The 22,973-nt window shown below is 44.6% G+C and overlaps 1 protein-coding gene across 1 annotated transcript in view; it reads right to left on the minus strand.

Annotated features, from left to right (window-relative positions):
• The window catches only part of GRIN2B (glutamate ionotropic receptor NMDA type subunit 2B), a 417,341-nt gene extending 402,019 nt beyond the window's left edge, over nucleotides 1-15,322 (minus strand). Inside the window, exons 1-3 of the mRNA XM_060658319.3 lie at nucleotides 15,214-15,322; nucleotides 14,655-14,891; nucleotides 13,209-13,636 (exon numbers count right to left, since the gene is read on the minus strand). The gene's annotated coding sequence lies outside the window, so the exon portion shown is untranslated. The remainder of the gene's footprint in view (nucleotides 1-13,208; nucleotides 13,637-14,654; nucleotides 14,892-15,213) is intronic.
• Nucleotides 15,323-22,973: the final 7,651 nt, after the last annotated feature.

Consider the following 22,973-nt stretch of genomic DNA (forward strand, 5'->3'; position numbering starts at 1 on the left):
GATCCCATGCCCCTGCATTTCTGGAAGGCCTGGGTGCGTCCCATATTTAATTAGCACATCAGAAGAATGAGGTCCACAAATATTCATACAGCTCCAAGTCCTAACAGCTCTTCGAATTCTGCTGTGCACTCTCTTCTCTTCCTTCCCCCGTCCTCATTACGTAAAACCAGACACACACTACGTTTCTTCTAAGTCCCTGATCGTTCAAATCAACCATAAAAATTTACTACAAAGCTGCAGGGCATAAAGCTTCAGAATGTGAGCTTAAGCCAGACAGCTGGGTTCAAATCCCGGCTCGGCCACTTGAGCTAAGCAAGTTTCAGCTTCTCCATGCCTTAGAATCCTCCTGCATAAAATGTAGGTAATAATTTTACCTACTTTCTAGGGTAGCTGGAAGGGTTGAATTCATAAATGTGTGTAAAGCACCGAGCACAGGGCCTGTAGGCCCTCACACCATGTCAGCAGCTGTTTATTACGTGGCCACCATAGGCCAGCATTCTGCTGGGCATGCAGAGGGTCCAGAGTAGAGGCTGGTTCCACCCTGGAGAAATTCACATCAAAGGTGGGTGGGATAGAGACACAGCAGGGGTCCTCTCAAACTGGGGAACCACGGGGGCCATGAAGAGAGCAGGGCCTCCAGCCTGAGGGGACCAGGAAAACCCAGAGCAGAGGATCCCTGAACTGACTCGTGAAGGCAGAACGGGACTGAGAGGCAGGTGAGGTGAGGTGGGGAGGGCACTGCAGAGAGAGAGGCAGGAGCAGAGGCCTGAGCATAAAACGGCCTTTCATTTGTCATTGGCTTGGTCACCATCTCCGTCTCTACTCTCCTTGGATCACGTGAATATAAAAGATAAGCCTGGAAAAAAATAGTTCTATACGCAGAGCTAGAAAGATTAGTCTCGTTCTCCGTTCTGACAAGTTTTTATCTCGTTTCCTAGGTAAACACTGTGACAGAGACCTGAGGAGATACAGACCAAAGATTACAAACCACAGGTCACAACGCCTTGGTGCCACTCCGCATTCAGAACACGGGTGACTTTGCCACCGCGTGCCTGTCTTCTCCAACAAATATTTTCTATTCCCTTGCCTATGGGGAGGGGATTACCGCACTAAAGGCCACAGGAAAGCTGTTATCCTGAGCAGGATGGAGTTAATAATATTGTACGGGCGTATGTATGTATATTAAATTTATGGTTTAAGGGGATTCTTTACGCTTCCTCATGTGATCCACAATACAATAACTGTCTCCCCTAAAAACCTCATTTTGCAGATGAGGAAGGAAGCTCAGCAAGGTTATGTAACCTGCCTGAATCACACAGAGCTGAGGTGAGGTCGGGAAGAGGCCTGGTTTCCTGGCCCGTTGGCCACTGTTTCTCTTTTAATACCGCTGTACTTGAAGTCACTGAAAAGTAGTTTAAAAATATGCACGTGGCAGAGCGAAGGTACCAGAACTCTTTGTGGCACCAAGAGATGGTGTCTTTCCTTAGATGGAAAAATAGAGACAGGGAATTTAACCTTTATAGTATATGTTGACACATAAACCGCTCTCTGTGTCAAACGTTAATGCAGGTAGTTGAAACAACACTAGGTTCCTCAGACTCCTTTTGGAATGAGGTAAGTCTACCTCATAAAACAATAACCATGATTCCATTAATAATCAAAACCCAATAACAAAGCAGTATTCTTTTAAAAAAAAGAATTAAAAAAAGAATTAAAAAAAGAATTTAAAAAAAATTTTTAATGTTTATTTGTGTTTAGAGAGAGAGAGACAGAGTGTGCATGGGGTAGGGGAAGAGAGAGGGAGACACAGAATCCGAAGCAGGCTCCGCTCCAGGCTCTGAGTTGTCAGCACAGAGCCCAACGCGAAGCTCGAACTCATGAACCATGAGATCATGACCTGAGCCGAAGTCGGAAGCTTAACCAACTGAGCCACCCAGGTGCCCCCAAAGCATTCTTGACTGCCATTCTCTTACTCTAACCATCTGTATCCACCCAAAGTAGTAGTTGAAAAGAAACAGGTACAAGAAAATGAACAATTTTCAAAACGTCCACAATCAAATGAGTAGGAAAGGACCGTTTCCTCTTAATGGGAGAAGAGTTCAAGTTTGGAGGTGAAGTGTATCTAAAGAATGGCAGGCCCAAGCTAAGAACATGGTGCCCAAGCTTCAATCAACATGCGAAATGAAAGAGATGCTGATTTCCAGTGCCATGGATTTCTCCCCTTTGTCTTTACTGAATTACATTAAGGTCTAGAAATTGGCCATAGGGATCCATTTTTTCATTTGACGACAACTTTGCTTTTTGCCAAAAGCAAAACGCAAAGAGAAGTGATCTGAAAGAAGTCACTTCAGCTGAAGTTTCAAAGTACATGCTACTTACAGGTTCCTCTACATACAACATGAAGCCTTATGTTCTTTTACAGGGAGGCAGCTCTTTATAATTTAAAGAGAGAAGGCTTAGAAACAAGGATGTAGCTGGAAGCCTGGCTTGCTGCTCACAGCTGTGTGACCTTGAATTCTTTAATCCTCACTCTGTTCACCTGAGAAAATGATGTCAGCCTTATGGTAAGGATTAAATGTGATAACATATGTTAACATAATCCTGGATATCATGGGCACATTACAAACATCTATTGCCCTAATTCAAGGCCCAATTTCAACAGAAGATTGTCTTGAGCAAAGGCAAGACAATTCCTTTTGGGTAACTATTATATTTGGACTGACAGGAGTAATTCTCAGCAGGTTCATCCCACCGTTTATCTCTAAAATGATCTAAAAAAACTCTGGCTAATTCCAGGACCTTATTGCACCTCTCCCCAACCTCTGTCTCAGTTGCACAAATGCAGATTTATCAACAAACTAGATTCTCCACCATGGTGACTGAAAGATCGTTCATACATTTCAGAGCTAACCTTGAATTTTATGTTGAAATCAAAGCATCTTTGTAAATAGTGCAGAAGAGAAAGGAGAGATTGAGAAGGTGAATAACCATGGTCCTATTCATTCCACAAAGCCCAGTGCAGTGAAGGTGACTGGGGGATAGAGATGAAAAAGCCCCCAAGGGATTTGTCCCAAAAGCCAGCGTAAGAAAAATGCTACAAACAAAGGGAGAATAAAAATAGTATGAGAACCAACAACTTGGGAGAGCTTATTTCTAGCTGGTAAGATCAAGCAAGACATCATGGGTGAACCAGCCATTGAGATGGACTTGAGGAATGGACAGGATTGACACGGAATTTGGAGGAAAGGAGAAAAGCATAATCAGCGATGAGTAAGAGCTTTTTGAAAAAATACCCCTTATTGAACACAATGTAAAATAAAGATCAAAGAGGTGAGACACTAAGAAACGGGCGTATTTTCATTCTATTGGCCTAGAGTTAGCATGAAAAGATACTCTCAACCATTCAACTCGGGTAGAATTCACCCAAAGCATCAAGACATGCTTGGATGGCAAAGAAATGGAAACATTAAAGGCATAAATATGTCAACTTTATCCTCAATACACATTCATTTTCATCATCATCTTTATCGACAAGCAGCATTTTTCTGAGCACTGCCCAAGTGCAGAAAGCATTCTGCTAAGCACTGAGGACATAAAGTGACATAAGGCATGAATCTTGTTCTCATAGAAAACTGACAAATTAATCAACAAATGAAAGTGATTTCTCTTCCATATGGAGGCTCGAAGAAAATCCATTCAGTGTTTTTTCTCCAAAAATCCAAGGGATCAACATTATCCTACCCAAGAAAGACTTTCTACATCTGAGCACCCATAGGTAGCACCCAGGGGAGGATTTCTTCTGTAGTCCTTCTTCCTATGTGAGCTGAAGGAAAAACCAGGACACAGACATAAAGAGAACCAGGTAAGGACTGAAATCGTTCCCTTTCCCCCTTTAAGCCCGGAAACGGTCTCGGAATTTCTAACAAGGTGATAGAAAGGAGAGCCATAAACCCTGAAGATACCAATTCTGGCTCCTGATGAAGCTGACCAGCAAAACAAATATAAGGGAAAAGGCTACAGTGTCTTAATGATTTGGATGCTTTGCTTACACACAGCCAACAAAGGTTGATCTAAAAATTCAGATCGGTGTGCACACTTCTTGGGTCTCTCCTAAACACTTAGTGCCTCACTCCTCAGCACATCCCACCAAACCCCAGTGACAGTCCAAGCCACACTCATGACCTTTCTCTCCAATCTCTGATCACTATTAGCTGATGTTCAAAAAAAAAAAAGAACCAGGGTTTTTACTCTCTTATGGTTTGTCTTTTTTTTTATTATTTTTTTTAACATTTATTCATTTTTGAGAGACAGAGAGAGAGTGTGAGCGGGGGAGGGACAGAGAGAGAGGGAGACACAGAATCCGAAGCGGGCTCCAGGCTCCGAGCTGTCAGCACAGAGCCCGATGCGGGACTCAAACTCACAAACAAACCATGAGATCATGACCTGAGCCGAAGTCGGACGCTTAACAGACTGAGCCACCCAGGCGCCCCGTTACGGTTTGCCTTTTTAAAGGAGCACAGATTCATAAATCTGCTCTTTTCTTACCTCTACATTTAGGTTCACATTTATTTTTAAATGGGCAGGGAGGGAGCCAAAAAGGAAGGATGTGAGAAAACTATTAACTCAGCTGGCCTAATAATCAGTGATTAAAGTTACAGTCAGAGAAGAACGGAGCACAATACCTCCTACCCTCTTCCTCCTCTTCATGCCCTTAATATTCTACTTCAGGCACTGAGAGGGAGGGTAACGTGGCTAGTGAATTCCAACCAGCACTAAGATAATTGTACCATTCACACCCCTCACCAGTCAATCAGGGTCTGCTCATCCAGCCTCATTTATTAATAGTTTCCCTACACTTACACTGTTATAAAGGAATGCAATGAGGCTTTCTCTCTGAAACAAGAAATGGGGCACCGTCAATAAAGACTAAGTGGAAGGAACGATGTTTGCAGAACCAGGGGCCGTGCACCTTATTTCACAGCCACCCCTGTTTCAAGGGTGTCGAGGAAAGCAGCTCCTTGACTTCTCTAACTTTCCACGCCAGGCCTATGTCAACGTTGAGAGCGCTCGGGAATAAGCACAGCCCTGCTCCTAATTCAACACCAGTTCCACCCCTTGTATGCACTCTGCGCACTAAGTGCCCTCGTATTCCAACCACTTCCTGGGCCTCTGGCTCAGGGACCCTCTGCCCGTCACGTAACTGTTTTTAACAGCGATAGGGTCTCACTCTACCTGCTAAAACGCTAGGACCGCAGGACATTTAGAGAGACTAGGTGCCTTGTCAATCACCTTGCCCCCTGGTTCACAAGCATGGCCGCACATTAGAATCCCCCCTGGGGCATATTTTTAAATGACCTCTGCTTGAATCCCTTGTGGAGAGATTTAATTTAACTGTTTGGAGTACAGCCTGGGCACGGACATCACTGTTGTTATGCTGTTGTTGGGTTTTTTATATTTCTCTTCGTTGAAGCTCTCCGGGTGCCTTTATTATTGAGTTGGGATTAAGGAGCACTGCATAGCCTGTCTCACAGATTCAGAAATGGGAAAATCAAGGCCCAGAGGCAATGGCCCGCACACAGTCACCGAGTGCAACAACACGCACAAAAAGAGAAAGAAGCTTCTGACTCTCAAGACCACCACTGCCTCCACCACCATGTAGACAGCGACTGGATACCCTGCAAAAACTTAACATTTCTAAAGACACATCAAGCAGCACCGTGAAGGGCTCTGAAGATGTGTGGATGAGCAAATGCCCAACACTGGCTGACTTAAAAGACATGCATTCCAGAGGGGCCAGTGGGGCAGGGCAGTGAACGGGAAAGCAGTGAGAAGAGAGTCAGTAGACGTGGCCCTCCCCCACGGCTGTGTCTTTAAACTTTGGAGCTATTTGCACAGCTTTAAAATGGTGGTTGTAGAGGTCAGATCATCTTCAAGGTATTAATATTAGTATTAGAATTAAGTCTTGTTAGTATTAACATTCTTGTCCCATGTCTCTCTCTCTCTCTCTCTCTCACACACACACACACACACACATACACATTACTGTACCTAAACTGCACTGATACATTTAATGCATTTAAGATTATTTTTTACTATTGTATTTGGTAGGTAAGTCACTATACACGTATGCCCACACACACACAAGTCAGGCGTGTACGGGTGCATGTGGTGTGCACATATTGGGATGCACACGGAACACAATGATTTCTAACCCAAAGACACCAGCAACTGTGGAAGCTGAGTGACCAGACTGCTTCAGAACACGCACGCGTTTTTCACAGAGGACAATCAGCTTTTGAGAAAAGGATCAAAGACATCACCTCAGCTTTGGGTTTCTTCTGAGCCTCTCTTCTCCCCTCCCTTGACAACGCAGTGCTCTTATCCCACCGTCGGTTTTAAGTCCCACTTCTCAGAAAGAAACAGGATCTCTGATTTCCTAAGAAATTCTAACCAGCGGAAGCCCTGGCAGGGTCCATATAAAGATTAAACTGGACATTTCTTTCTACAGAAGGAAATGCACGCTCTTGGTGAGGTGGTGAACAAAAAGACACGGAGCGTGGCGTGTGTAGAGCATTGTCTGGTTTTCAGGAGTCAAGTGAGTTAATTAGTCAAAACCTTAAATTATCCTAATCTAGGAAGCTCTCTTCTTCGGACATCCCCCTCCCTGTAGGGCTGGACTCCAGGCAGGGTCAAAACCTGTCCTTCCGTTGCCTTCCACGTCTGCCACTCCCGCAGGCCCAGCCTGGCTCCCTCCCCTCTCCCCTCTCCTGTCCCTCTGGTCACACAGCCTCTGCTGCCCAGCCCCTCAAGTTGCCCTGGAACATTAGTCCCTCAAGTCAGCCCGTGGTGCCATTTGTTCATCCACACACCTTCAGACTCACACTGCTCTCTTTATATAGAGTGGATCTTAGGGTTACGGGAGGGGTGGTGGGAGGGGGGATGGGCTAAATGGGTAAGGGGCACTAAGAAATCTACTCCTGAAATCGTTGTTGCACTATACGCTAATTTGGATGTAAATTTAAAAAAATAAAAAATAAAACAAGTTAATAAAAAAAAAGGCTTCAAGCTGAGCTTCGGCTTCTTTTGCTAATGAAATGAGTATGAACCACAAGACACAGAAGACTGGTGGAAGTGGGGGAGGAGCAAAGGGCAGAAGGACAGGCAGCAGAAAAAGATGCAAATACATTTCAGGGTAACGTGCATCTCAAATCCATCCTCCCCTCTTAAGCACCCCTGCTACAGGTCCCTCAAGTGGTGGCTGAAAGTGCCTTCGCGTCACTTCCACGCCTGGGCATCTCCATGAAGAATGCTTCTAAAACACCAGGCCACCTAAAAAGGCTACCAAAAAGCATGCGGTAAATTCCCTGGCAATAACTGAGCCCCTCGTCCATCACTCCCCTTTGCCATTAAAGAAAGCAGCTAGCGTCTGAGTGGCGTGGCAACTCTCTACCTCTCTACTTTAGAAACACATGGGGCTAGGCTGGTCCTTCATTTCGAGTAGCTTGGCCTGGGCTAGGATCCAGCTCTCTCCTTGGCTACAAACCAACTAACAGCTGTCCCTTTCTTTATAATGGCCATCAACAAAGTTAGTTGCAATCCAGTGGCCTGACATGAAAATGGTATCATTTGCTCCAAAGCAAGCCTAATAAACAGGGCTAGGATTCATTAACTGTAGAATCACTAAAGCAGAAATTAGAGCCTCTGGCCTTTCCTTTTAAGAAGTCCCTGACTTTATTCTCTGGCCTCATCGTTTGGAGTCTGAAATTCCTAATCAATGAACCAGCACATTCCTGTGTTGCTCCTCTCCCCAAGTTCAGGGACGCAAGGAGGAGCAGAAGGCTTAGGGCTTTTATACCAATTTACCTCTCCATCTGCTCTCCATCCTCCTACAATGGCCATTCTCTCCTTCTCTTACATTTTATTTTTAAAAATAAAAACACAGTTTGAATGTCGACACCTCATTTTCCCAGGCTTCCTTCCTTCTAGATCTTACCTAAGTATATGATGGTCTCTTTACACATGTCTCCCCCATTCAATCATAAACTACTGAAAGGTACAAACCAGAGCTAATTTTTTCCTATAACACAGTTTTTGACAAATACTGGTTCTTAACAAATGTTTGTTGGATAACTGAGTAGAGCAAATGACATAAAAATAGATGCAGTTAAAAGAAGAGTGTGTGAAAGAAAAGAGACGAGGAGACATTAATAAGTAGATAAACACTATCTAGAGGAGAAGAACATAAAAAGAAAGAGAAGAATCAATTATAAGAAGGGCCAGAATAAGAATACACAGAGAATGAAAGGGGAAGAAGCAAAAAGACGCACATAAAAGACGGTGAAGAGTGACCGAAGAGGGGAGATGGGTGAACTTGGATACACGGATTGCTCTTGGATCTTTTCTTCTTTAAGAACAAAGCAGAAATTCTAAAAGTTCCAAGAAGAGAATACGTATGTGGAGCCGCCAGTGTTAACCATGATGTAGAATTAGGTTCAGGAATGAGACAGACCCCGGATGCATGGCCCGGGCAACTGTGGCATCACTGGAGAGTGTTAGGAGTGTGAAATCTCAGGCCCCACCCCAGACCTAGTGAATCAGAATGTATGCTTTAACAAGATCCCCAGGTGATTCCTATAAACAAAAAAGTTTGAGATGCGCTGATGTAGACATCTGACATCCACAGGTAACCCCAATGGTGTGGTGCACAAAGCATTGCCAGTAAGCAGCTACACAACCTTGAGCAAATCACTTCATGTCTCTGGATTTCCGTTTCTTCACCTGGGAAATGAGAAGGTCAGAGCAAATGCATTCTGAACAGTCGCAGAGCTCTGATCTTCTTGATCTCATCCAATAGCATAACTTCAAATCGTTCCTATACCCACCAGAACAAACAACAAACAGCATTATTTACTAATTAATATTTCACTTCCTCTCTCCACGCATTCACTTGGTATTTTTTCAAGTATCTGTTATGTGCCAGGCACTGTGTTAAGAACAAATGTGTTAAGAACAAACATCCCTCCCTGTCCTCAAGGAGCTCACAAACTTGTCAGGGAAACAAAGCATCGAAACAAAATTGGGATAAAGCGTGCTGATCATCATGAACGAGCACTGGCGATGCACAGAAGGCAGGGCAAACATTCTGCTTGGGGCAGTCACGGAGGATTTCAACAAAGGGCCAACATATGGATTACGTCCCTTTCCTGCCAGCCTCAGCTGCAAGCACTAAAAAGTGAAGAGACAAAAATAAGGTGGTTGGAGAGCGTCAAGGAACCGACCAAAGGCTCCTGAACACTCCTCTCTGGGTTCACAAAATGCCAAGACCACCGCACAAGAGATTTTGTGTAGTGGCCGCAGATAACGCCATCCATAGCCACAGGTACCCCCTAGAAACCCACCTCCTCTGACTTACGTCTTTTCCCTCGTTCCGACTACATTTGGTTCTTCTAGCATCTGCGTCCCTCTGAAAGGCAGTATCAATTCAACCACTAATGTACTCTCCCTAGAGACTTCTTCTGTGGTTTCAAAGAGGGGATGCACTTTAATAAATGTGAACAATTCATTAGACCAGCAACTCCTTTGATCTCTATGTATTTATAGAGACGACACTGGTATCCGACTGCATGCACAGTAGCAGAGACTGAAAATGTAATTTACTGAAAGGAGGAAATTTCTAGAATTCCTAAGGAGGCTGGAGAATGGCAGTGGTGAAAAGGAACCTCACTTGCCAGCTTATCCGCTCCTGACCCCCAACGAGTTACATGAGATGAGTGGCTTTGCCAGCCCTAGCCTTCCTGATTAAGGAGAGAAGGCTGTCGCTCAGAACAACAGTTTGCCAACCTTTAGAACGGTGAGTTCCACCCTGGCTTCCTTGCTGGTCCTGACTTCTACAGGCTGATTTGTTGCTACGGTTTCTTCCCACACAACCTGTCCTCTCCCCTGCCTCCTAGATTTCCTACTCCATAAATATTCATTACATTTGCTTTCACTTGTTAGCAGTGGTGGACACATCACCTTCATCTTCATCTTGCTGACCGAGAAAATAGGGGGGAAACCCCTGCATCCTGGGTTCATCGTCTTCATGGAGGAGAAGGGAGAATGTTTTACAAGGCAATGATGATGTGGCCAAGGGCTGGATCAGCCCAGTCCGTTTTTTCTCCCTGTCCAACACCACTCATCCCCCCCCCCAACCAATTTCAGTCCATGTGTCCACCTCCCAGGCACCCATGCCCCTCCCCACACAAGGCTGGTGCATATACATGAAGGTCACACAAGATGGTGGAGGTTCTGAGGCCATCTTTCTGGAGGTGAAGCAGGAATACAAAATCAAGGTACCTGCTGTTCACTCCTTCACCAGAGGAAGTCGCTCTTCTCACTCAGCCTTAAAAAGAAAGGCACTTGATGTGCAAAGTAGTGACTAGAGGAATTTTTTTCTTCCTCCTCCTTTCCCTTCATTTTACCCCCTTACTTAGTCTCTGCCTCTCTCTGCACCTACCCCTGCCATAAATTACACATATACGGTGGCAAAGAAAGACTCTTCAGACAGACAGGCTTCCTAGGAATGGAACGGAGAATGGAAATTACACAATCCAGGGGCACACCCTGCTCCTCTCTTTGCATGTTAACAGGTATCTCTAGGCGGCCATATCGCTCTGTGTTCACAGGTCCGTCATGCTTTGCTACACCTGAAGCATAGAGATAGAAGGCAACCATGTTGTTCTGCTGCCCTTCAAATCACCAATCTAAACTCCTTAACCTTGCTTCCTTGGGAAGTCTTTATTTCCCATCAGGTTTTTTTTTTTCCCCTTAATTGCACATCACAGAGGCTCCTCAACTGAAATTAAATTGGCTCTTCCTCCCACCAGCAGCCACATTTCCTCCCCATGGAACCCACACTGTAAGGGGGGTGGCAGAAGGAGAGATGACAAAATAGAACCTAGTCAGCTCTTTGTGCCATGAAGGAAAAAAAAAAAAAAAAAAAAAAGAGGACGGTGGCCTGGAGCAGCCCAGAGCCCCACGGAGTCACAGCCTCACCAAGACTGCTCAAGAGGACGGGAAAAGCCTGCCTCATCAGGGTTCCAAATGGCTTTGGACATGGGGGAGGTACAGACCACCTGTGGTGATTCCACCTGGAATCCTCCATAAGCCACTACCAGTTGGAATGTCTCCCCTTCTCTTTGTATCTTTCCTACCCTGGAGTCCTCAGCACCCTCCCCTTTTAATCTCTTGTCCTTCGCCTAGTTTTAGGGCCAACCCATGATGGCCTAGAACCTGGCTTACTCCCATTAGCATTCTGGGAGAATGTGGCTGAGACTCTGTCAAAAGCTCTGCTGTCAACCTGGTCACCAACCAACATGACGAAGGACCTAGTCACTGTAGAGCCCTGTCGCAGGCACCAGGCACGCAAAAGGGGCATATGCCCTACGGACACCCACCTCGCCTTGTTCATCTGCACGTAGGAAATCATTGCACATGGAGCTGCTTTTCCCACCCATACCTCTGTTCTATTTCGAAGTAAAATTAAGAATACATCCTCCCACTCGAAGGAGTAGAAGCAGATGGAGAACTAGCCCGGGTGTCTATAAGGTGAGCACACACCCGATAACCTCAGCTGTTTGTAGATATGGTGAGAACGGGGCTCAAAGTGGGATCCCACTCTCTCATTCTGATGACACCATGGTTACAGATCGCCGCTTAACGGATAAAAGCTCAAAAGAATGAAACCTGGAGGAGAGGAGTAGCGAATGTGGATTATGTCCATCCTTTCTGGACAATGAAGAAATATCTTCTGGTATGATGTCGAGTGACAAGGATCTTCTGCTACTTCCCCCACATCCCTTTGGTATTCTGGACCGTTTCAAAGTACAGTTATTAAAAATGCCAGAATAAAAAAAAAAAGATTTGGGGGTAAAATGCTTTCAAGAAGACCAGTGATGTAATGATTCTGCTACGTTATTTTGAAGATCTTTATCTCAACCTGATTTCTGCATCTAGGCACTTTCCGAGTTTGGGGGTGTACCGTCAGTGGACCAACGAGGAGAGCACCAGTCACCAGTTCACCATCATGGCCCTCCAGCCTGTGGATGATCTGCCTTCCTCAGGAGTTGTCTTGGATTGCATGAGCGACTAGCTGAAGAGTCATTAGCTAAGTCTTTTCTGTTTCTCCTGCTATTTCTCCTTTCAAGCCCCTAAAAATACTGCCTCGCCACCTTCCATATGCCGTAAAAATTGATCAGAGGGGGGGAAAATAAAGTATTAATTCTCTTTTGAAGGTACAAGACTAACACATGCAAACAGCACATCTCTTTGTTTAACACAAAGACTCACGTGTCGAATTCTGCACCCCTTCCACATGCACAGCATTTCAGAAGTCTGCAAGATAGCCATTTTGCAAGAGTGTGGAAGTAACAGTTTGCTTGGAGGATGTGTGGGTATAAATAGATGTGTAGACAGAAGGAGAATTTTACAGCTCAAAAATAATAGCACATGAAAAGATATAAATTAAAAGGAGACTATTGACAGAATTCCTTCTTTCCAAGCTTAAGATTTCAGTCCTTTTAACCTGCAGCATCCTTCAATTCCAGGTGTTCTTAGACCAGCCTGATTCCCCACCTAGACCTGTCCCTCTGCAGTAGGCCTCCCGGGATCTCTGGGCCCGGTGTCCATGCTTTAGACAGCAAGTGGACTTCAGGGCAACAGCCACAGTAATCTCAATCATCATTTTCATTTTTTAAAGGGCATTAAAAAAAAAAAAAAACAACCCTAGGAAGGTAGGGACAGGAGACAGAGAGGCATGGAAGTGTCAAGGGGGAAAAGCTAGCCTGAAAAAAAAATTTTTTTTTCTAGATTCCCATAAAAACCAGAGCTTTATCCCTGGGTGAATAAAATGCTATTTAACTCAAAAATCACACAGGTCTCCCATGCATGTCTACATACATCAACCTTTATGCCATCCAACATCTTCCATCCTTACATACATCCACCCCCAATGCCTCCTAAAAATCCAAAACCTGTTTGATGAGGAAGGAAAAGGAATAACATGGGAGATTTCCCCCTTAGTAATAAGCCCTTTTTTTCCCCCAAACCAGCATTATTTTATTATCTTGTCACCGTTTCTTCCAAAAATTCCACTTGAGGGATTTGAAGAGAGAGATAAACAAGGAATCCCTACCCCAGGTGAGACGAAAATAAAATAGAATTTGCCCTACCTTGGTTTGTAGAAGACAAACCTCTAGACGGACAGATTAAGGGAGTGAGCATGTTGGGAATGTCCAGTCTCCTCTTCTCGCTGGCATATCCATATAAGAAAGACGAAGGATAAATGAAAGGAAGATAATTTAAAATCCAATTTTGCGTGAATTTTGTTTTAATCTTGTGTCTTGAAGAGATGCAAATTCAAAGAAAAAAGACTGAATTCAGAGGTAATTCAGGATATGGAGAGCAGCTCACAATGCAGAATCCAGAGTAATTATTCCATTTGCATGTGAGGTTAGTGGCTGGGCTATTTTTTTAATGCTTCTTCTGGCAATTACGGTTTTTGATTTTTGGAGCTTTAGTGGAGGAGGCTCTGTGTAGAGAAGCTGGGGGCCGGCTCTGTCCCTCCGTGGAGCATGGTCATTCCCAAAGCGTCCCCTTCCTAAGGGGGAAAAAGAGGCGGTCAGGGTTTGATTCGAGTGTCCCCGGAGGGTGAGAAAAATGCATCCCGAAAAAGATATCAATTCGTTTGAAGGAAAAGGGGGAGGAAACCCCGCATTTCCCACAGAGTGCACACGAGAGGAATTGAAAACAGCTGGCACCGGTCTATAAATAATTCAGAAAAGGTCTGGCTATACCATTCCTGGGACAGGCATGGATGAGAGGTGGGAAAGCCAACCTGAATGGAAGAGGAGAGAGGGAGGGAGGGAGCAAAGGAGGGAAGTGGTAAGGAAGGAGGAAGGGAGGGAGAAGCGGCACCACAGAGCAACACACACTCACACTCACACGCAGAAACACAATCCCCACTTAACTCGCCAGCAAGTGCGGCCCCCAGCCCCATCTGCAGTGCTGCTGACATGTCTGTCTCGCTCTCCCCATCGCCTCCAGCAGCAGCGCCTCCTCCCACCCCGGGATTGTGCTGAATGGGTTCTGATTGTGCACTGGGTGCACACTGGGCATTTCTTGGAAGGGGCACACTGACACGCGCGCACACACACACACGCCCCCGACGCGCACGCGCCCCCGCGCGCGCACTCACACTCACCCCCGCGCACACTCACCCCCGCGCACACTCACGCCGCCGCCGCGCTGATGTGCAGCGCACGGGGCTTCACCTGCAACGTGTCGATTGGACGGATGGTCGCGGCGCGTGGCTACGGCCCGGGGCACCGATGCCCAACCTCTCTGCTCGGTAAGGGGATTAACCCTCCCCAAAGACCAGAGAGAGCCCTACCCCTTCACCCTAAAAAAAAAATAAAAAATAAAAAATAAAAAAATCTTTTTTTTTTTTTTTTTTTTTTAAAAAACCACGTCCAAATTAGCAAGTGCCGGTTCTGCTGGATTTAAGAGCTTCACCTAACACCAGGTTAGTTAACGGTTCACCGCTTCGACCCTTTATCTTCCTGACACCCCCAAACCCCAACACTGAGACATGAGACTCCAAAGCGAATTTTACGTACCGACTCGGAGCGCCTCAGCGATTGCAGAATCTCCGGAGAGGGGTGGCGGGGGGCAGGGGATTGAGGGTTTTTCTTCCCTGCAAAGCAGGATTGATAATCCGTGTCGGGGGTTTTGAAGTTCACGACTCTTCTTGGCCAAGCAAAAGAAAATGCATTCGGACGCCAGCACTTCTGGATTGTGGTCATCAAAAATCACCCTGACGAACACTTTCGATAGGAGCAAAGCCCCGAGATTTCCTAGAGGTGAAGAAGCCGAAGGAAGTGGTTTTTGAAAAGGGGTGGGGGGACCTTCCTTTCTCAAAAAAAAAAAAGGGGGGGGTGGAGAGGCAGGAGCCCAGATTCCAGTTGGTGATGATCGGAGCCGGGGGAGGGGAAGCGGGCGGGGGCAGGCTGTGCAAGTCAACCGCGCGGCAGCGGGAGAGGAAGGGGAGGAGGGGGAGAGTAAGAAAAATGGGTATTAATCACCGGGGACGGGGGCTGGGCGGGAGAGCACAGGTTGCCTGGTCTGGATTTGGGTCTCACACCCAAAAACGTGCCCCCCCCCCCCATACACACCTACCTCACACACACTGGCTCTGGTGGGGGGAGAAACCCACGAAGCCAGGGAAGATGTTTCTGCTCCCAGGCTGTGTGTGTGCGCCCGTGTGTCCTCTTTCTCCACGCCCCCCACCCCACCCCACCCCCAAACCCCTGCACCCCCTCACTCCTATTGCTAAGACTCCGGCGGAGGCAGCCTTCCACGTCACGTGCTGGGGGAAGTGGGGTAGGTAGGGGGAAAAGGCTTAACCCGAGTCCGTGGCGCCTCCTGCCGGCCGCAGTGGGGCACAGCAATGAGAAAGGGCTGCTAAGGGGTGTGGGGAGCGAGACAGTGCCCCCGGTGGGCGGCCGCACTCGGCTGCAAAAAGCGTCTGAAAGGCGGAGCTGCAGTTTGAAATTTAAGACCCTTGCTCTCTTTTCCACAAATCAGCCTTGGCTTCCTACGGGCAGGCCATGTGCAGGACGCAGTTTAAAGCCGGGTTCTTGCCTTCAAGGAGCTTAAGATCTATTTTGAGCACACGAGGCTGACGGGAAAACAATGGGAAACAAAGAAAGGCAAATGTAATAAATTAAGGTCTAAATTGTGTAGTACAGACTGTATGTGTGCTTTGCTGACGACTAGCAAAGGTTCGAGGTGTTTGGCATTTTTTTTTTTTTTAATTAAAATAGACCCTGCTATTTAAAGACATTGAGATGATGATGGGATAGGGGAATGATCCTTAAATTAAACTAGATAGCATGGCATTTACAAACCCACCCTCTTGTAAAAGGTAAACATCCATTCGTTTCTCTCCCTCTTAAACTGCTTTCTGTTTTAATAGCATTCCTCACTACCTGTAGTATTGTTTATTTTTAATATTAATATCATCGTGTATGCATCATTTTTATCCTGATCCGTTGTCTCTTCAGAGATCCAGAATATTATAGTGATGGAATGTTTTCATACTGGTTATATCATGAGCTTCTCACCAACGTTCCTGAGAAGCAGCCATATAAAACACACAGGCAATAATCCTATGTAAAGTGGCGACACCTGGTCATTTGGAGCTTTGATCTGTGAGGAATCCATCAGATCTGTCCCGTGGCCCTATAGACCAGGAGGTAGTCATAATATATCTGAACTAATTCATGGTTCCTAGTTTCTGTTAGGCTTCCTTTATTGTTGCATCTGAGATTTTTTTAAGGCACTCACAAACACATAAGCATTATATGAAAACACAAATACTGAAATTATTCTCTCTCAGTAATGGTATTGCTGCTCTTCTAAGACAGGGTAGGGTTGATCTTCCAACTCTTTGGAGAACTACAGAACCACTCCAGAGGTGCTGTGCCCCTTGAGACACAACAGCCACCCCAAGCCCCTCTATGTCCAGGTGTCTAGGTGGTAGAACATAGATTCCAGGGCCCCGTAGATTCCAGAGAGCAAGGGCCCCATGGGAGTCTCCTGAAACGCTTCCTTGAGTCTCCCAGGAATGCCAGTACCTTCAGAATAATATCCAAACTCATTCAAGGGTTGGCCTTTAACCTACTTAAAAAAAAAAATCTCAGAGCCCACCTTCCCCTTCCTACCCCAAACCCCTTTCACCAAAACTGGGTCATTCTTTTCTATTTTCTTTTCTTCCCTTTCTGGACCCAGTAATTCCATTCCAGTCTGTTCACTTTTGCAAGTACAGAGGGAAGGATGAACTCTCTGAGCCCCCTCTCCCTAATTAAGTCCACCCTCTCCTTTAGTTTCTAGCTCAAGTCCCACCTCATCTGAGGATATTTTCAGTCAACCAAGCATTCCTAAATTGATTTCTGTAACAACTGCAGGACTTTTAAAATGAAGTATGACACCTTACCCCCATTCCCCTGCCTCCCACCCCCTGCATTGGGAAATGCGTAGAGGAATTTGTATGGTACTGGCGCGTATGATGCACACACTGGAGATACTACACACACCAAAAGGGTCGTCTGGTCCTGCGTCCTGAAGAACTGGCCCAAAAGGAAAATAATACTTCCATAAGCTATTTATGTTGAACCATATGAAACTGCTGGTAATCAGTCATATGAAACTGCCAGCCATATGAAATAACCATTATTGACCTCTAATAAAAAGGCCATTTCACAAAGCTAAACTTAAAATTGTATACTTATGTAAATCTCCTGCCCTTCCCAATTACTTAACTACTTAAGGAGATAGACCGGCATAAACGTTATCCATGTGTTTCCAGCACCTGACTGTTGGTTAGCAACCTCAGGAGTTCACCTGGTGAAATTCTAAATTGGTTCCTGGACACAGAGAGCAAGGAAAGACTGAAGAAAGAGACAGACCACTCCAGATTGGTAGGTGGCAGTTTTAATAAGCAAGACAACTTACCTACCTCGTCTTGGGCAGCCACAAGATGAGTGGATCTCAACACCTGCCCACCAGAATCTTAAGAGTCTATATAGAGGCCATAATGGTGTTCAGTCATGTATGCAGTTCAGCTGGTCTCAACCCATTACTCTCTAAGCTGTATCCTTGAAGTGGCTCCTAGCACGAGAACCAGTGGGTAGAATGTACATTCCAAGGACAGGGAAGGGGGGTGAGGAGTTTCCAATTGCTCAGTCCAGCTTGTGGGTCAACTGGGAGTCACATCCTCTCAATGACCTCCTCTAACAGTGGCACAATCCCAGACATGAGGCCTCAGTATTTTTTTTTTTTTAATGACTATTAGAAACCACTTTCCCAAGTAGTTTTGCTAACTCTGGAAGAGCTAATTCTAGGAACCATGCAGCTTTTGAGTGGAAGGCGGCATCTCTTCACCATGGTGTTCTTTGCCTATCGTCCATTCAATGGAAGACCTCTCTCCTTATTTCCTAGACTCCCTGTCACTTCCCTGCACTTCTCATGAACAACCTTCGCCTCCAAGGACCACAAGCCTTGCAATAAAACTGTTTTCAAGAATCACCCAGATTCATAAATTTGGAACACCTTTTCTCAACATTGCAAATATGTATTTCCTAACTCCTAGTCAGGAAGCACAAAAAGCAATATTCTAAAAAGACAAGATGTTGAATTATATTTCACAGCATAGTTTATTGAAGTAAAAGCTCTTGCCTGAGGCCGCTCATGACACTGATGCAGGTATTCTGCCAGCTCTCTTAACCAGAGAGGATCCTAGGGCGCCTGGTGGCTCAGTTGGTTAAGCGTCTGACTCTGGATTTTGGCTCAGGTCATGATCTCACGGTTCATGAGTTCGAGCCCCACACTGAGCTGCGCTGACAACAAGGATCCTGCTTGGGATTCTCTCTCTCCCAATCTCTCTCTGCTCCTACCCCACTCAGGCACTCGTGCTCGCTCTCTCTCTCTCTCTCTCAAAATAAATAAACAATAGAGAGGACCCCAAGAGATGCAAACACTCTTGTCCATGGCCTCATCAGCAGATGCAAAACCCATGCCTTGCTCAGCCAAAAACAAAAAAACAAGTGGGTGGAGTATATTAATCTCACAAAATCTGTCATATCAAGCCCTGGTACCACAGGGTAGGGCCTGAAGTTTACAATTTGGGGTTCCTCTTTAAGGAAAAGAGTAGAAATATTGAAAGTGAATATTTACTTAAAATGAGAAAATAAATCACAAATAAAAAATTATTTGATACTTATTAATGCCGCAAAATATTTTTAATTAAATAGTAATTGTAGGGGCACCACCCACTGACTGGGTGGCTCAATCACTTGAGCTTCCAACTCTTGATTACAGCTTAGGTCATAATCTCAGCGTTCGTGGGATCAAGTCCCACATTAGGCTCAGCACTAACAGCATGGAGCCTGGTTGGGATTCTCACTCTCTCCCTCTCTCTGTCCCTCCTTCACTCATTCTCTCTCAAAATAAATAAACACTTTAAAATAAATAAATAATTGTATTAGCTATTGCCTGCCTGTTCTATAATACTTATTTTTCTATATTTTTTGACTTCATACTCTTCATATTATGATTTATAATATCATTTCTATGGAAATAACAGAAAGAATCCAGTCTCTCCTGTACCGTGGTTGCTCAAAAATTGTTCTTCATTACTAATCACTTAGACAAATTTCTTATTGGTTGTAGTGCAATGTATGTTTTTAGAATTGCTGTCAAATTAGGGAAAACCTTCATCAAATTTCTTTATTTCTTTTATGTATAAGTTGTAAGGTTTCAAGAATTTCAAGTTTTCTTGAACAGTGATTAATACTAAATATTCCTTGAGTTGATGACACTCATTAACCAGTTTGCAATATATTAAAAGTTTTGCATTATCTTCATCAATGTTAGTATTTTGTCTCAAACCTGCTAGGAATTTAAATCTTTTTCCAGTGTATTCATTTGGTTCACTCCTCTTCTATAACTGGATTATCGAACAATTCAGTTTGATAACAATTGATAATAATTAATAACAATTCAGTTATTATTCAAAATTTCTCTTTTCTTCTTAAAGAATTACAGTTTTGGTATGACTTGAAAAAAAATGTTGCAATTTGCTTCTTAATGTCATGTTGATTTCTATTGATGTCAATGCTAATTGTCTTTTTTATTTTACATGCATTAATTGTTATGTGACTTTTCTTAGTTTTCCAATAAATAAATGTATATAATAAAAGAAAGAACTCCTCAAATATGTTCCAAACAGCAGTCTATAATTTCTCACTCATTTTATTAAAATGTCCCCAAATGTCTTTCCAAACTGCAGATAAAGTGGCATCATCAAGCTTTATCAACTCTTTGAAGAAGTGTTTTAAATTTTTGAAGAAACATCTTTAAGTCTATGTTCAGGTTTCCCTTCCCAGCCTAGGAAAAATTTTAGAAGCTTAATGTTGATGTCCTCATGGTACAAAGCTTGAACAGCTTTCTAATGGGAAGCATTACACTTGGATTCTTTAAAGAAAATTCTAAGTTGTCAAATATCCTATTTGTGAGACAAATCTGAAAGGGAAAAAAATCGCTACAAAATACAAAAGTGGGCTACAATTTCAGGGAGGGTGGAGGCAGCTTTTTCTCCAACTAGAATAAGGGGATGAACCACTGAGCACACGACCTGTGAGACCTTCCATGTCACAGTGCTGGGGGAGGGGGCACAAGGAATCTTCCTGGAAGCTATTCCTTCATTGAGAAAGCTGGCAGTAAGTTACCTCTATAGGGAACTGATTGCAAGCCGCATAAATATATCTCACTAAACCCAAGTTACATCATTCCCAACACCAACCTTCCCTTCTCTTCGGCTCAAAAATGCTCGCCACCACTCCAACGACACCCAGTGCGAGAGGAAATCAGACGGAGAAAGTTGGAGTGGAAAGAGACAGCAGTCTTAAATGACTGCAATTAAAATATGCTACTTTTGCAGATTTTACTAAAACATTTGGACACATTATTAGGGCCTCTCCCACAGCCTTAGAAGAAAGGGCCCCAAGTGAGGGGCTGGGAATCTGAAGCTGCATTAGCTTCAAAGTCAGTCTGCCTCTGCTCGTTACCTAATGTAAAACAGGATTCCTGGTTTCTAGAGAAAATATTCGAATTTTATCTTTGAAAAAATAATTTGTTAAAGGCTCAGTTGACAACATGCATATTAATGCCTTCCGCTGAATCCAATCCATCTTCTTTTGCTTGCAATTCCTGGAGTGTACAGGAAACACAGAGCATTCAATTTTAATAACTCTTACAAGCATATGAAGATCCTGATTCTACCATCATTACTCTTGTAAAAGAATCTCTATTTTGTTCTTATCATAATGATATTAATTATTCAACGCGGGCACTCTGCTTTCAAAGGGATACTTAAACAGCCTTCAACCCCTCCCCCTTGTCTGAAGTCCTGCCTGGCCTCCAACAATTGAAAAAGTCTTCAACATCCACTGCGTTTTCACTGAGCCTGTTGTGTTCCTCGTAACAGTTCACTTCTACACATTCACATCAGATACTCAGGGCAACGTTTCTTTAATACTTCCCTAAATGGTCCCTTTTCTTTTCTAAAATACACAATGGGGGCAGAAGGAAGGAGAGAAAGAGGAGAGGAATAAATAAGACTTTCAGAGAGAAGAATCATTGAATCCAGAAAGTAGATATAAGTTGTGATATGATAGTAAGTTCTCTGTTAAAAGAGAGAGAGAGAGAGAGAGAGAGAGAGAGATGATGATGGGTTTTTTTTAAAGAAATCCTTTAGAATCTTGATTTTTTTTAAGTTTATTTATTTTAAGAGAGAGAGAGCAGGGGAGGGACAGAGAGAGAGAGAGAGAGAGGGAATCCCAAGCAGGCCCTGCACTGAGCATGATGCCAGGCTCGATCCCACAAACTGTGAGATCATGACCTGCGCTGAAAATCAGGAATCGGACACTTAAGCGACTGAGCCACCCAGGCACCCCTGGAATCTTGATTTTATCTACCTGAATCGGTTTTGTTTTACTTTTCTTTTTTTCCACCTAAATATTTGGGGGAGGGGGAATGGTCTCTATTTTCACCGTTATGATGTAGGGAAGATGCTCCCTTGGTGTTTCGCTATCAGATTGATCAAGCTTCTTGAGAAATGTGCCCTAATTTCTTTTACGACAGACAATACAGATGAGAGATTCTGTCTCTATCTGAAGGCATTCTGAACCACCTTACCAGAGGCAGTCAGATAATGATGCAAATGGTAAAACAAAATGGAGATAAATTTTGTAGCCCTCCTCTCACAAGGTCCCTCCTTTCTCATCACATCATGCCTTTTCTCCGAAGGTTTGTAAGGTGTTTTCTTTGTGAGCCACGCATCCATTCCCCCAATATCGTTTTTCCATTTTAGAATCTGCCTCCTTTTGTGGGCCCTTTATTCCTGGAGTCATCACCCTCCAGGCACACACTACCCCTTCCTCATGCCCCCTTCACAGTCCTTTTATCCTCCAGAGTAGCTTTTATTGATAGTGACTTCTGCCCACTTCGCACTGTCCCTCTGCCCCCATCCCCTGTCACCCTTCGCATTGGCAGCCAAGAGACCTTATGCAGAGACCAGTGAAAGGAAATAAGGACAAAGCATAGGGATCTCCTGCCTTAAATAAGGGAAAGAAGACCCAGTAGGAGACCTGGGCAGGCCGTTGACGATCACATGCAGAGACACTGGTCCCACAAAATAAATGGGAAATTGTGTGAATTAAGCTGGATCTCGTTAAGCTGGATCTCCCCGGAGAGCATGCAAGTGTGCACGCACATGCACACACACACACACACACACACACACACACGCACACACACGCGCGCGCGCACACACACCCTAGCATGTTGACGGAATTCTGAGGTGCCAATATGAGGCAAGGAGTGGTTATTCCTCAGTTGTTCCAAATCCACACAATCACCCTGAGAAGCGCGTAACGTAAGCTCCACCAGGGCAGGGGGCTGGTCCATTTGTTCACTGCAGCACTCCCAATACCCAGCGTGGTGCCTGAACGAATAAATGTATGAATAACTTCTAAGAGGACCCTAAGAATGAGGTCAGTAAGTATTCAAAGAAGGACTTTCTCTACCTCTGTCAGAGCTGCATTACAGTGAGCCTGCTTGAATGCTCCCCACGCTCCCCACCCCTGGGGTTTAGTTCAAACTCCCCTTTGACACTCCGGTTCCTTCACAGTCCAATCCCAAACTCCCTCTCCTCTGTATCTCCTCATAACATGCACTCATTTTTTATTTTTTATTTTCTGTTTCTCTAAGTTTATTTATAGGGGCGGGGGGCAGAGAGAGAGGGAGAGAGAGAATCCCAAATGGGCTCTGTGCTGGTAGCGGGGCTCGATCCCCTGCACTATGTGATCATGAACTAA

This window comes from Panthera onca, chromosome B4 (assembly GCF_046562875.1).
Source record: "Panthera onca isolate mPanOnc1 chromosome B4, mPanOnc1 haplotype 2, whole genome shotgun sequence".
NCBI lineage: Eukaryota > Metazoa > Chordata > Mammalia > Carnivora > Felidae > Panthera > Panthera onca.